The sequence below is a fragment of the Asparagus officinalis genome, chromosome 5, assembly GCF_001876935.1.
Source record: "Asparagus officinalis chromosome 5, Aspof.V1, whole genome shotgun sequence".
Taxonomy (NCBI): Eukaryota; Viridiplantae; Streptophyta; class Magnoliopsida; order Asparagales; family Asparagaceae; genus Asparagus; species Asparagus officinalis.
This window is the reverse complement of record NC_033798.1, coordinates 127,181,053-127,195,730: the sequence shown is the minus strand read 5'-3', so window position 1 is coordinate 127,195,730 and position 14,678 is coordinate 127,181,053. Positions and strand designations below refer to the sequence as shown.

Here is a 14,678-nt window from a genome sequence, read left to right as displayed (position 1 = left end):
GGTCATTCATGCTTGCAGCCGTATCCACATGACTGATTAGAAGGGCTTATCTGAGCCTCCTTTTTGTTCAGTTTCTTGCATGAGTTGTTGCTGATGGAGAGATGCCAAACACAAATATTTATTCTTTTGTACATTTTTTCATATGGTGCCCATGTGTAATAAATCAATACTTCTATGCAGATAAGATGAAACATTATGGTTTTGCTATAAATCAATAATTATGGTTTTCCCAATAAAAATGATTCCTGGAGCATGATTTCGTATGAGATTTTTTCTGTTGTGTATTGTTAACTAAGTTGCATGGAAACGGGTACTGGTACAGGTGCGGGTACGGGACACGACAAAACTGTAAAATGTAGGGTACGGGGGCACGACTACATATATATATTGAATTAATACTATACATAAGATAAAAAATTTCCCCTTCATGTGTCATTAGAATTAAAATTCCGATCACATTTTTGAGTTTCTTTTATCATATTGATTATCGTGAATTGTAAGCTACTCATTTTTTTTACTAGACATCTAAACGACCCATTAACTATATAGTTTTAAACTTGGGTATGGACTGAAACGAATCCGACCCGTATCTCATTAGTTTCAAAAGACGGATGTGAAGCGTAAGCTCTACGTCCAGGAAGTCTTTGACAAGCATTTTAAATTAACACATATAACGTATAATTGAGTACATGTTGTAATAAGTGCATGCATATATTAAAGAAGTGTCCATGAAGTTTGGGTACGGGAAAGTGTCGGGTACGTGTCCGGTACGGATACGGCTTCATTATAGAAGTACCCAAGTAACATAGATTGTTAACTATGGTTTTCCCAATTGAAAATGATTGTTGGAACATGACTGGTTCATAGGAAATTATATTTCTTTGTTGTGTATTTGTTCCTTTGACCCATGTTATTTGCAGCTTACACTTGGGGGGCAGTCCTGGATTGCCTGCTACATCGCAGGTATCAAACTTCTCATTGATATGAAGGATGGGAAATCCTAAGGCTCATTTAACAATTGTGATGGTGTTAGGGGGTAATTCTAAAATTGCCAATGATTTGGAGGGCATGACGTCGAAAGAAACCTTTAGCTTTCAGACCTAGCCTGGACAAACTTAAAAGCTGAAGAAAACCTGTGAGGAGGTGGTTTCGCGGGCAGAAGTGAAAAAAGCTTTGTTAATTCTCTTCTCTTGCAAGTCTTCTCCTAGGCCTTTTCTCTTGTTGCCTTCAATGCATGAGCAAAGGATAAAATCATACAGAGGGTTCTCAACAGAAAATCATATAAGCAGGGAGGCATTATTTCTCTTCATCCATCTCAGGGACAATGATGAAATGCCCTTTGGCAAGATTTAGGAGTCTTGTGTTATCTTTTACTTGAAGAGTTTGGATTATCTCTACTTCTCAAACCAAAACCCTATCTGCTTTTGGTATTATTTTCTTGGGTTAATTGCGGGTAGACCCCCATATTATTGCTGTTTTGAACTTGCTATCTTTTTTTAGACAATCTGCACCTTTTCCCCCAATGGCGTGGCAGTTTTGTAGCCATTTTGGTATTTTCTGCAGATAGAAAGTGGTTTGGCCCCTTTCTTTCTCTCTGATTGATGGGCTGACCTGAGTCTCTGAGATCTTGGTTGAATAGACGTCTGCATTGATGACTCATTCAGGAACAAACCCTTATTATTGTTGTTGTTGTTGCTGCTGCTGCTGCTGTTGCTGCTGTTGCTGCTGTTCTATGATGATAATGCTCATTTCACATATACATATAGGCGATGATGATTTGCCCAAAGAAAATGATTATTGAACCATGACAACATTCATTCAGCATTCTTGAAGGTCAGTAATATGTTAAAATATCAGAAATCATGTCCTTTTTTCTTCCTTAATCATGTTCATTCAGGTCAGTCGTCGTCAGTCATTGGAAGAATTTGAAATATTTCTTCCTTGTTGCATTCCCAATTGAAGCTACCTCCAACTTTGTACTTATAAACTTGTTTTATGTCCACTTTTTTATGGCAGTATACTATTATTCGTTCATCTTAACTCCCATTTGTGTTGCCACATTTATCACAGGTTTTTATTTTTTATTTTATTTTATTTTATTTTATTATTATTTTTTGTCCCATCATTCTGAGTCGTAATTAGGGGTGCAAAAAAATATCCGTGTTCGTTGATGTATCCATATAAGGATAAGGGTATTGTTACTAAATATCTATATCTAATAGGATATGGTTACCGATATATGGTGAAATATCTGGTTTCTTATCCAAAATATCCAATTATTTGTTGATCATACAGTTGCAATTGTTATTGTTTTAATTCTTAGATTAATGATTTGAGGTTAAGTGGTTAACTTTGATGATCTAGAGATCTAATCTTAGCTTTTTAGATATAACGAAATTATTAATGAAGTCTCTTGTATTATACGAGTTATCTTTTTTTAATCTTATATGTTTTTCTCATATCCATTTTGTATCTGCGTGTGTATCCGTACCTGATTTTGGCAGGTATGGATGATTTTTCCTTACTGAGACATCCATATTCGTATGCATATCCATTACTGGTAAACATATACAGATATGTTTAAGTATTATATCCGAGTCATATCCAATCTGTTGGCACCCCAAGCATTCATAATGCATAGCTCCTACCAAGATTATATTGTGATGGTGGGGCAGCATTTACTGGTTTCAAGAGAACCTCTGCAGCCATTTATCTTCAGTTATACTGCATAGAAAAAGAGAGAGGAGGGGAATGGTTTTCCCCTAAACTATCATGTTTGATAGGTTGGCAGATCTGAGCCATTGTTTCATCTTCTTTCTAACTTTTAGTCATTGTTAAGTAATATGATTATGTTTTTTTTTTCATGTTTAGATAATTTATCTTTTTACTATATCTTCTTTTTTAAATCTTTCTTCTTTACTTTCTATTTATTGTTGAATTATATTTCCAGAAGTTGCTCTTGTAACCATTCTAAGCATTTTGATTTTTCCAAGATTTCCTGTCTGTTTATTCCCATAGGATTTGGAGCATGATGATTATGATATATGATTACCTTTGATCAGGTTTAGTTATTATTGGCACAGATATTGTTATCTGATTGCTTCAAATGCCTTTGTCATTTCTGTTTGCTTCAAATGCCTTTGTCATTTCTATTAATGAATAAATCTTTTTCCGAATGTATTTTTACGCATGCCTCTCAATGTTTCACATTTAAAAGATTGCCTCTCAAATCATTTATCTACAGCCAAACCCCAAAATTATCACAGGGCAAGTGACTGTTTCAACCATTGAGTAAGCGTGCACAGTGTTGCTTAACAAAAAGGATGTGGTGAGATGATCTATGAGCCTTGGATTGAGGAAATTTTGCTGTTATTCCTCTTCCCCATTTTATTCTCTAGTTTGAGACGAAGAGGTAAAGGACATTCCCTTACAGGTCATAACTTTTTTTTATTATGATAAATTGAAATGCTCTCTAGTTTGTTGCCTCTGCCTTGTTTTATTTCTTAATATTTAGATCGTTTCAGCTTACCATCTAGTAGAGAAACTCTTTTCCACGTTCCATAGCCTAGCTTTATGATTCCTATGTATTAGTGGGCTAAATTGTGGAGGGTGAGAAGGGCTAACCTCCTCAGCTTACCATCTTGTACGTGATTCCTATTTAATAGTGGGCTAAATTGCAGCAAACTGTCTTCAAGCTTCCTCTTTTTACTTTTTTTATTATTAAATTATTACAAAGCAATATAGCTATGATGATTTGCCAACAAAAGCATGAGTGATGCTGTGTTACCTGAATCTATATTGTGTTCATTGCACATACACCCCTGTACTATAGGAAGTTAACCACTTCTTGCTCTGTGCTTCCGTATGTTATCTGGGAAATTCTGTCTGAAGCCGCATCCACACCCGACCTATGCCCACCCCTAACTCCTTTGACACTCCTTGCATATATGCATACATTTATTTGGGCATGTACTCAATTAAACAATACATGTCCTAATTTAACACTCGTCTTACTTGTTTGGACATATATCTACACTTCACATCCACTTCTTGAAAATTGTTGGACATTGGTCTGGTTCCTAATTACGATTTTGAAGGGTCGTTTGGATGACTAATTCAAAAACTAGTGATTTTCCAATCTACGGTCTACATAATAAAAGAAACAAAAAATGTTATAAGAATTTTAATTCTCATCCTCCTTGTTCTCATATAAATTATTAATTCCAATATATAATATATGTGTATATAAATATTTATATACCTGTGTCTCATGTACCCTTCATTTTACAAATTTATTTTGTCCCGTACTGTGTACCGGTGCCTGTACACATGCAACATAGGTGCCCCCTATTTCTCGAATAGAGCTGTCTCTGAAATTTGTACCTATACCATAGCAGATGTATGTTGAACATCTATAGGGAAATGGGGTCTCTCTGCCATGCACATGATACCTTGTGTGATGCATGCAGATAATGCAGGGATTACTCCTTTTTGGGATCAGGGTTCGATGTGCTAGTAAAAGTTTAGGGCTTTAGTGATCTGTTATTTCAGATTATTTTTCCCTTCCTGTTCAATTTTTATGCCATGATGGTGACATCGGCTTCTGACCATCTACCATTATGTTGTCAATTTTGCTGCCATTTGTTATATCTGCAGACCCATCCATAATATATACTAATGTCTTTTATTGATGTGTGAAAAATATACCTACAATTGTCATGTTCATTTTAGAATAAACGAGCAAAATTGACCCGTGCGTTGCCCAGACATTAGCGTAAAATAAGCTAAATATATGAATAAAAAAAGCTTCACAATTAGCCCTACAGTAATTAGCCCAAGTTAACATTTTGGCACTTAGAATTTATACTTAGGAAGATTCATTTTAATATATCTAAATAAGAGCAAATAACTAATCCTTGTTCGGGATGAGGTCTCATTGATGTTCCATTTCCATATGTGAGCCCTTATATCATAATCTCGAATGGTTTTGCCTTTGTAGTCTGGACAATATGAATTGAAGTAAAATATGTCTAAATTCACCCAAAGAGATCACTGTCCTTAGACTAAATAGATAAAACTCCAAAAACTTGATAAATAAATAAAACTACTAATCTTAGTGATCTAATCAACACAGATTTAGTCAATATAAACCACATAATCAACATAGATCCAACATACATTTCACCTATCTGCAAGCGATTGCTTGCTTCAAACTTCACCACTCCACATTAGATCTATAAATGTCAAATGAGCTGGATCTAACTTAAATTTTTTTTTAGAAAAACTGAAAATTGTGGGAAAAAATGCAAAAGAGGAGATAAATACATATATATGTGTGTATATGTATGTATATATATATATATGTATGTCCGTGCGTGTGTGTGTGTATATATTCTTTGAGTTAAATGTAGAAATGAATAACAATATCCAACCCAACCTAACAATTATAATGTAATTTTTAGGCAAAAAAATTATGGAAAAAATAATTAGCATATCAATACTTTGATTATCACACTGCCCTCACACGTAAGGACCTAATAAAACAAAATGACATCAAATTCTACATCTCGATATGCAATATTATCCAAATTAAGGAATTCATAATTATGGAAGTTAAAGATACCAAAATTTTATCAATAAAATGTTCCAAATTTTTACCTTGAGTCCGTTTAGGTAATTTGGAGCCCTTCTTTGTATCTCCTCTCAAAATTTTCACCATGAGACATTGTTCCATAACACTTCCATCTTTTCTGTAATCATCAAACCAAAATGCCAGATCAATAACTCCAATTAAAATCAACATATATCACCAAAAAAACATAAACTAAGAAATAAATTAAAAGAATGATATTCACATACCCTTTCTTTAAAATGATCTTCATATATATTTTAATAACTCCGATTCAAATCGTAGCTAGAACTACACCCATATGATTTCCCGAAAATGAAGATAATTATTAGAAATGGGAGAGAAAGAAAAGATAAAAGGGATGAAATGTATAAAAGAAATTGGATCCTTCAGGATCAAAACTATCAAAATTTAACATATCTTTAGAATCAAAATCTCCCTAAATTTAGACACTTAAACTGTAAATAAATATTATTGGATTATTGTACATGTAATTTTTGTGAGGGTTTGTAAAGGATACAGAAAAAATTAGGAGAATTACTCGAAACAGAAGTGTAATTAATAGTCTAATAATCGAGAACTCGATCATCAGTAAAATGTAAACAAAATACTAAAATTTCTAATAATAAACCTCATGAATCCTCCTAATACGAAGATTTCTTCATTCCAAATCAATTTAGAAATTCTCCAAGTCTAATGAAACCAAAAAAATTTCACCTACAATCAAACTATTATTCTTCCAATCAAATATGATTTAAACTAATTACTTCGATCTCTTTAATTTCATTCTGAACTCTTTAACTCTAATGAGTAAGTTCTCTCAATCCTAGAATGTAATACATCAATTGAGAAGTCAATGTGGATTCCAAGAACATATCCACACAAGAAAAAGTTTTTGATACACGAAAAATCTATACTATCCCAACTTGGTGAAACACAAATAGAAATTAGTTTTTTGCATCAGACTTATTCATTTTACTCCCCCATCTCGATATAGCTAACTATATGAATCTAAAATATAGCTAAAGTTAAATAATAAATAAAGTAAGAACCCGAACCTAATCAATAGCTAAAATTTGAACATTAAAGCACTATAATTAGATAAGGTAGAGAGCGTGCGCTTAGAAGCAGGTCTTTAATCATCTAAGAAAATTGAGTTATATTTGAGTTGTAAATTGTGCTTTTTTAAGTTTTTGATGCAATTAAGATGAGAAATAATGGAAAAAGCATGTGTTCACGGGAAACGTGACTTTTATGATTAAACCACTCTCCCTCGTGTAAAAAAATAGGCACTCATCAAAAACCCATGCAGAAAATATTCAACAGTTTATGATTAAACCCATGAAGAATTAATATTATCTAATACCATCCGTCTTAATATACAATTTCTCATGCTCATATCAACAAATTCCAATTAAAAATATTTAATTTCAAGGAAATAGCATTAAAACCCTAATAACTATTCAAAGAGAATCAAGATAAACTTACATCTGTCCTCGAGATTCTCCTCCCTGAACTGCTTTGTTATGTGATCGAAATCATTGGGGCCAATCGCCACCTGAGACCTTAACCTCAAGCTTGAGTTCATTCTAGAAGAAGGAAACTGGGGCAAATCTTGGGGGTCATATGCAAAAGGCCAAAATAGATTATAGAGAGCCAGCAACATTGCAACAATGATGAAACTTGGGACTAGATTATGTAAAGTGTATGTTGCGCTAATTGAGTTATCAAATATTTATTCTTAGATTTATAAGTTCAAAAGATATGATATGTTATTGAGTATACTGTAGCTATGACAATACGCTGTACATATTATACCTGACAAAAGGAAAGAGGGGACAAAGTCTAAGCGTAATAACATAAATAAGAAAGCTATGTACCAGAATATCTCGCTTATTCCACCCAAAACTGAACAATAACTATAGCATGAATACAATAAAAATCAAGCCAAATGAACTGCTAGCGGATTGTTATGCAATCTCATCCTAATATAACAGGAACAATCATCACCCAAAAAAAGTAAAAGCCCTTTTCCAAAATTATGATTTTGGGCTGTATCAACAAAAAACCAAACACTGTACTTTTCTAAACAACAAAAATCAAAATCAGTAAGTTTACAAGGGAAAATAAATATCTAAAAATGTTACTAAATAATCACAAGACAAATAATTTTATGGCAACAAATTCATTAAAAACCTAAAATTTCAGCAATAAAATAATGAAAGAATAAGAGAAGGAATTACCTTTAGGAGCAAGAAAAGAGGAAGAACATGAGCAAACAATGAAAAAATCCATCGAAGACCAAGGTATTTTATCTATTGCCAGTGTGAAGTTTGAGATGAGAAGAAGACGAATGGAGAGGTGCAACGAGGTGTGAGGAGAGGTGTTTGTACTGAGAAAGACGTGATTTCCTTTTGTTGTTATCAAGATCTTACTAAAATAAAGAGTTTTTTAAAAAAGACCCTTTTTGCTAATTATTAGCAAAACCGATCATTTTGCTAATTATTTAGCAAAACCGACCTCTTTTTGGCATGTTGGCCAAAAAGAGGTCGGTTTTGAAAAATTAGTTCTTCGAAACATACGGGACTATTAGTCTCATATATTTAGTGTCCAGTAATTGGTCACTAATCTTAAGCCAAAAAACCCACAGGACTACTAGTCCCGTACATTAAGCACTCCACAAAACTTACGAGACTAGTAGTCCCGTACGTTAAGCAGAAACCCGCCCAGCTTGCCTAGCAAACCCACGGGTACTAGTCCCGTGGATTTGCTGGGCAGACACAAAACATGCACATGCCTCTTTTGCTTCATATACATTGTTTTTTGACCAAAATTTACGCAAAAATATAACATCCACTTCGTATACATTGATATACAGTATAATATTTGTAAAAGTTATAATTAAGAAATAAACACTGGATAAGAACACATTTAATCAATTTCACAACATCACAACACAATAGATACGTCATATACATATCAATACGATAAAATACTCTAAAAAAATCCAAATGTATCAAGTCTATTCATGCGACAATATATAGTCTAAGTATAAAAGCTAATAAACTATCACATGCAACCTAAAAGTCCGCCGCTCCCCTGTTGTCTCCCTCTTCGTACCTGCTCAGATCGTCAGCGGCCTCCTTCGACTTGAGCTTGTATGTGCTCGCTCTCTGGTTGTGTGTGGGGGTGTGACAAACCAGCTTTATTGTCATGGGTTATTGTCATGGGTGCAAGATCTACCACGTATTTGTCGGCGTGCATATACCCTCTCCTCATGCGCCATCTGCTCGCGACCTTCATGTCGATCCTCATGAGTTTGATGAAGAGCTCTACGAACCCTCCCCACTATCTGATGCAATACTGATACATGTATTGAATCCGATGCAATACCAATACATGTATTGAATCTGATGCAATACCGATCCTCATGTGTCGAAGAACTAATTTTTTAAAACCGAACTCTTTTTGGCTTGTTGACCAACAGGCCAAAAGGAGGTCGGTTTTGCTAAATAATTAGCAAAACGGTCGGTTTTGCTAAATAATTAGCAAAGCAGTCGGTTTTGCTAATTATTTAGCAAAAATGGTTTTTTCATAAAAAAATCCCTAAAATAATCAAGCTACCGTCTTTCAACCTTCAAATTTCGTTGGCCAAAGTCTCTGTACACTTCATGATTTAATTTTGGTGGGCCCACACCCCCGATATGTAAATGTCATAGCTATAGTTTGCTTACTATTTTAGATAGCAAGGCAACATGGAAACTTTTTGGGAAATATTAAAAAAAACAACTTGATGTAAAGAGTTGCAGCTGAACGGTCACTGTAGCTTTGCACCAAGATCTACTAAAAATTCATGTTATCCACTTTCAGCCCTCAAATTACTGTGCTTAGGAATAGCTTATAGAGAAATTTAGGTTAATGTAGCTTTACACCAAGATCCACTAAAAATACATGCTAACCACTCTCAACCCTCAAATTACTGTGCTTAGGAATAGCATATAGAGAAATTTCAGCCACTGTAGCTTTACACCAAGATCCACAAAAATACATGTTATCCACTTTCAACCCTCAAATTACTGTGCTTAGGAATAGTATATAGAGAAAATTTGTTACTGTATCTCTAAAGAGTTGCAGCTGAACGTTACTGTGCTTAGGAGCAATATATACATAAATTTCATTTACTGTAGCTTAGGAACAGTGCTGAGTCTGTTAACTTTAGTATATAGATAAATAAGATTAATATTGGGCGTATACCTTCAATTCAGTTTGCAGAGCGATATAGAATGCTGTAGATGACCGCCTTATAGAACAAGCTTTATTTATTTATTTATTTATTTTACCTTCAACAGGTTTAATGAATTTAACCAGTGAGACTCTAAAGAAGAAGCTGTCAGCAAATTATTTGGCGATGACAGTTCTCTGGCGTCTGAATGCTATCCGGGGAGTAAAAACACGTTGATTTTTCGCTGCTTGGTGTCTTGCTTGTACGGTGACTCTTACAACACTACGATAATATTTTTGAGAAAATTGCAATGGCTATAGATCAAGTATGGGTTAAAAGTAGTGTATTATTTGTGAGGATCGGATCGCTCCTTGGTCCTCGATGAAAAATATGATCCTGGCCTTTCTCAGTATATCCCGACTTTCAGTTGATGTAACCATTCTTTCAAGTCAATGTAAACGAAGATTGTCATATGTTGCTGTATTGTTCACTTCTGCTTGGGTTTTCTACCCATTGTTTCGGGTCAATGTTTGTTTGTTAGTATATGTACTGTACAGCAATGGTGCTAGCTTGCTAATATACATGTTATGTTAGGGGAAAAAATATATCATCTTAACTTTTGTCTCATCGATGCTAAGAAAATATATCGTCTTAACTGTTTGCTATGAAAATATAAATTCATGTGTCTCCTTCGTCGCCTTCAAATACTAGCTCCAATTTCGTCTCATCGATGCTAAGAAAAAATCACAGCTGTAGACCTGAAATAAGGGTTAATGCCACAAAACGCTAGATAGCTAAGGTTCCGTTTGGATATCATGATGTTTTACTTGTTTCCGTGGTGTTTTTGCTAAAAACAAAACACCATGCGTTTTCAAACCATGGTGTTTTTTGAAACACAACACCAAACATGCTGTTAGTTGAGAAAAAACATGATGTTAATTGAGAAAAAGCTTAACCATCCCATCCCCCCGCCCCCCCCAAAAAAAAAACAACAACAACAACTCTCGAACCTATAATAGAACAGCAATTCCACATATAACTTATGTCACCTAATTAAATAAATAACATGCAAATGTACTCGTGTATGAGACAAAATGAGACTTGCAATTAATAATTCACAAAATACCCATTAAACTAGATCAAGCAGATGTCAGGACTTGAGCTGGGTGCATTCAGCTTCAAAGGAAATGCCCCAACCAGCAGGCTGTGAGAAACTCTCTCTTATGAAGCTCAAGAATGTGTAGGCTTCTCTACATGCTCTAATCTTCCCACACTTGGGCCCAAATTTTTTTTTTTTATTTTTAGGATACGTTCCAAAATCCTAACTTTTAAATCCTTGCTGAGTAAATCCAAACATGGAACTTGTGACTACCCAAAATCATGGAACGAGACTGCATGCAAAGTGAAAAAGAGGGGGGATTTTTTTTTTTTTTTTTGAGTATTGAACAAATCAGAATAAACACAAATTGTCTGAAGCAAAATTCGAAAGCAATAAAAATAGTGTGAGGTTTTGTGTTAATCGTCTTATGTGCTCATGATTACTGAACACCAACATTCTATTCTCTGTAACATACAACCAAAGAGCATTTCAATTTCTATCTTAATACAGTTCAAGCGCTTGGATTTATGTCAACAGGTTCATCAAAAAGTTTTGTGAAATATTAATATATCTGCATCAAAACAAAACAATCAGAGAATATAGTAACAATTAACTAAAACTAATAGCTGACCGCAACATTTGGGATAAAAGCGCTTGTTTTTGTAATTAACTAAACTGAAAACGATATTAACTTCATAATAAGAAGTGCAAAACGGGCAAATACGGTTATAGCTAAATTAAAATAAATTCTACATAAAAACTTACTTGTGACCCCTTTTTTCGAGAAATTTTATACGTAAAAGCATCAAAATACATTATTCTTTCTTTACTAAAAGAAAAGGACAATGGAGTTCTGTTTACTAAGAATAACACGGTGTGCAAAAAATTAGAAGGCTCGGATTTGCTCTTTCATCATCTATATGTACTTTGATGAGGGTGCACTAGAAAATATTGAAATTAAACTTGATTTTGGATCAAGCTTAATTTTGGGTTTATGATGGAATTATTCTAAGTTTGACCAAACCCAAAATTAGGTCCAAATTCTAGAGGCTTTCTAGAAACACTCTAGAAGGTTGATCACCTCCTTAAAGTGTTCTAGAGAAATCTTTAAGCTAAATATCTAGATAATAGTATAGAAACATCTAGATAATTTGTGATAAAAATATTTAGATATTATGTAGAAATTTCTAGAGATTAGAAAAATATCTATGAACTATGGAGGTGATATTAGAAGAATCTAGATCTTTTGTAACATATCTTTGGGAGGCTATAAATACCTCCTCACCTCTCTCATTTGTAAGTAAGAAGAAAAAGTTGAACAAGTAAATAAAGCAAGTTCAAATAAAGAGTCTTCCTCTTCATAAGTCATCTACATTTCTCTAAAAGTCTTTCAAGTGTTCTCTAAGTGTTCTTCATATTCTTCTTCATACTTAGAGGTTTATTCTCTTGGTTTCTTTCGGGTTTCTCGGGTATTACGGTCTTGGGCTAGTGCTAAGCACTATCGGTGTTATCTTTACAGAAAATGGGTAGAAAAACCATCTACATATTCACCAACCAAAGATATCTTACACTTCCAAGTTGTAGCAAATGGCTGTAACAGCTGCCTACAGAGAGCAGTGAAGCTCAAGTGCTGCCTCTCGCATAACAACAAAATTAGAAGGAAAAGCAACGAAATTTCCTAATTAAAATAGTGGTCAGGTATGTCATGTCCATGAGTGCATTGAGGAGTGTTACTACGGGTACATAGGTGAGGGGGTTATATGAAATTTACCCAAAAATGGCAAATTGACCACAAATTCTTCTTATCTTAATCCTTTTTTGTTCCAAATTCTTTTTTACAAAGATAATCAGAAAGCTTTTTCTGCTAACCAATCACCAAAATCCTTGTGAGGTAATTAGGGACAAATCATCGCCGCCTTATTTAAGCTTTAAGAAAAAAGCAGCCAAAAATTAGAATCAAAAGCAAAAGGCAACCTGAAGAGGATTATATATCCACCTAAACCATCGCACTAAAAGACCAAAAATCGATAACACGTAATTAGGGGCAAGTCATCATCATCTCATTGCAACTCTTGGAGTCCCTCACCCCAAGGCTTTGTAGTTTGGAGTTAAGACGAAGTTGAGGGTTATAATTTTATATTCTAACAACAACAGAAGCATCAACATCAGCGGTAGCAGAGACAGCAAGGTCAATACTCTGGAACTTTAATAATAGTCAAAAAAAAAAAAATGCGCATAAGCCCTTTAATTTCTTCATGAACCCTGATTCCAAACAGTTGGTTGCAGTACCCCATAGTTACAAGCACGTAAAAATAGGAACATGGAGTTATATTAACCATGAAGAAATGCCGGGAGCTCAGAGTATAGAAGGCTCAGATTTGTCATTTCATCATTTACGTGTACATTTATGAGGTTGTAGTTGAAAATAAGTTTAAAAAATTATGAACATAGAGAAGAAATTCATAATAAAAATGCTAATCGAGAGGATTGAAAAGAACAACTTTAAGACTACAAATCCTTCATCATCATCACCATCCCTTTTTTATCAAATTACTTTTACAAATATAATTAATAAGGGTTTTTTAGATATTAGTCCCCCAAATCAACTAGGGGTGAGTTCAACCAAAGAAGTATCATGATTGAGATGCCCGTACAGTTGCAAAAGAAAAAAGTGCAGTTAACTGCAACTGTATTTTTCCAGATAAACAACAACAACAACAGCAACAACAACAATAAAGCGTTGTAATTTCCTATGAAGCAAACAACCCCAAAATTGCAGGCCAACACTATTAAAATCAGTAATAACGAATAAGCAATTTATAAGGTTTCATAAAATAAGTTGCAAGGCTTTATAAGTATTAGCCAAACAGATCCTTACATCGGTAAAGGGTAAATCGCTAAATTACACTAAACACCCAATAACTTTCAGACTTTTGTAGTAAACCCCAAATAACTTTCAAAATTGCACAAAACCCCCAATAACTTTTGGCTACCTCTTCATGTAGCCGAGCTGGATGTACATGTGGCACTGTCCCACCAGTTCAAATGAAAAATCTGAGTTATATGCATAGCAGGTTGGGTCCTAAAAATCCTGTCGAATCCTCATCCCCAGCATTAGGTTGCAGCAAATTGCTACCTCATCGACTCAATTAGGATTAGGGTTCACAGGAGCATCATGAATCTCAAGATAATTTGACCATCCAACCTTGCATCTCAATAAATCTCATTTAGTGTTATAGTGCTTCAATTATTGAGTAATAATCTTTATTCAGTAGCAGACAAGTGTCCCACATTAACTGTCTAATTAAATCGGTTCACAACTTCAAGATAACCAAAGTCTCCAGCTTAGACAACTCGAAGGGTCGACATCTCCCGTAGCTGGCTCAAAGGGCGGTACGTGTCTACCTCCTTGCTAGGCCGACTCCCCAAGCGACCTACACAGCCGCCTATTCGGCCGACATCTCACGGAGCTGACTCAAAAGTTGGTGCTTCTCGACCCTCTACCTGATGATTAGAAAGGCGACGGCATACCTCGAACCCCTCGCTGATAGCCGATCGCCCTCACATTAATTATATAATTCATTCCGTTGATAAACTCCATCACATCAACCTTCTCAATATAAGATTTCTTGATTTTGCTATAGGGTGGGTCCATAATTTCCTAGCTTCTAAGGGGCTGTTTGTTTGCCCAAAAAAAGGAAATCAAAGAATAAGAAACCTATTTCCTT

At 34.6% G+C, this 14,678-nt stretch overlaps 1 long non-coding RNA gene across 2 annotated transcripts; it reads left to right on the top strand.

Annotated features, from left to right (window-relative positions):
- LOC109841218 lies at nt 7-10,345 on the top strand. Of its 2 annotated transcripts, XR_002247182.1 has the most exons (4): nt 7-963; nt 1,034-1,833; nt 3,245-3,412; nt 9,979-10,345. It is a non-coding gene; the product is annotated as an uncharacterized LOC109841218 (long non-coding RNA). The 2 variants fall into 2 exon arrangements; XR_002247181.1 differs by having other exon boundaries at nt 7-1,833.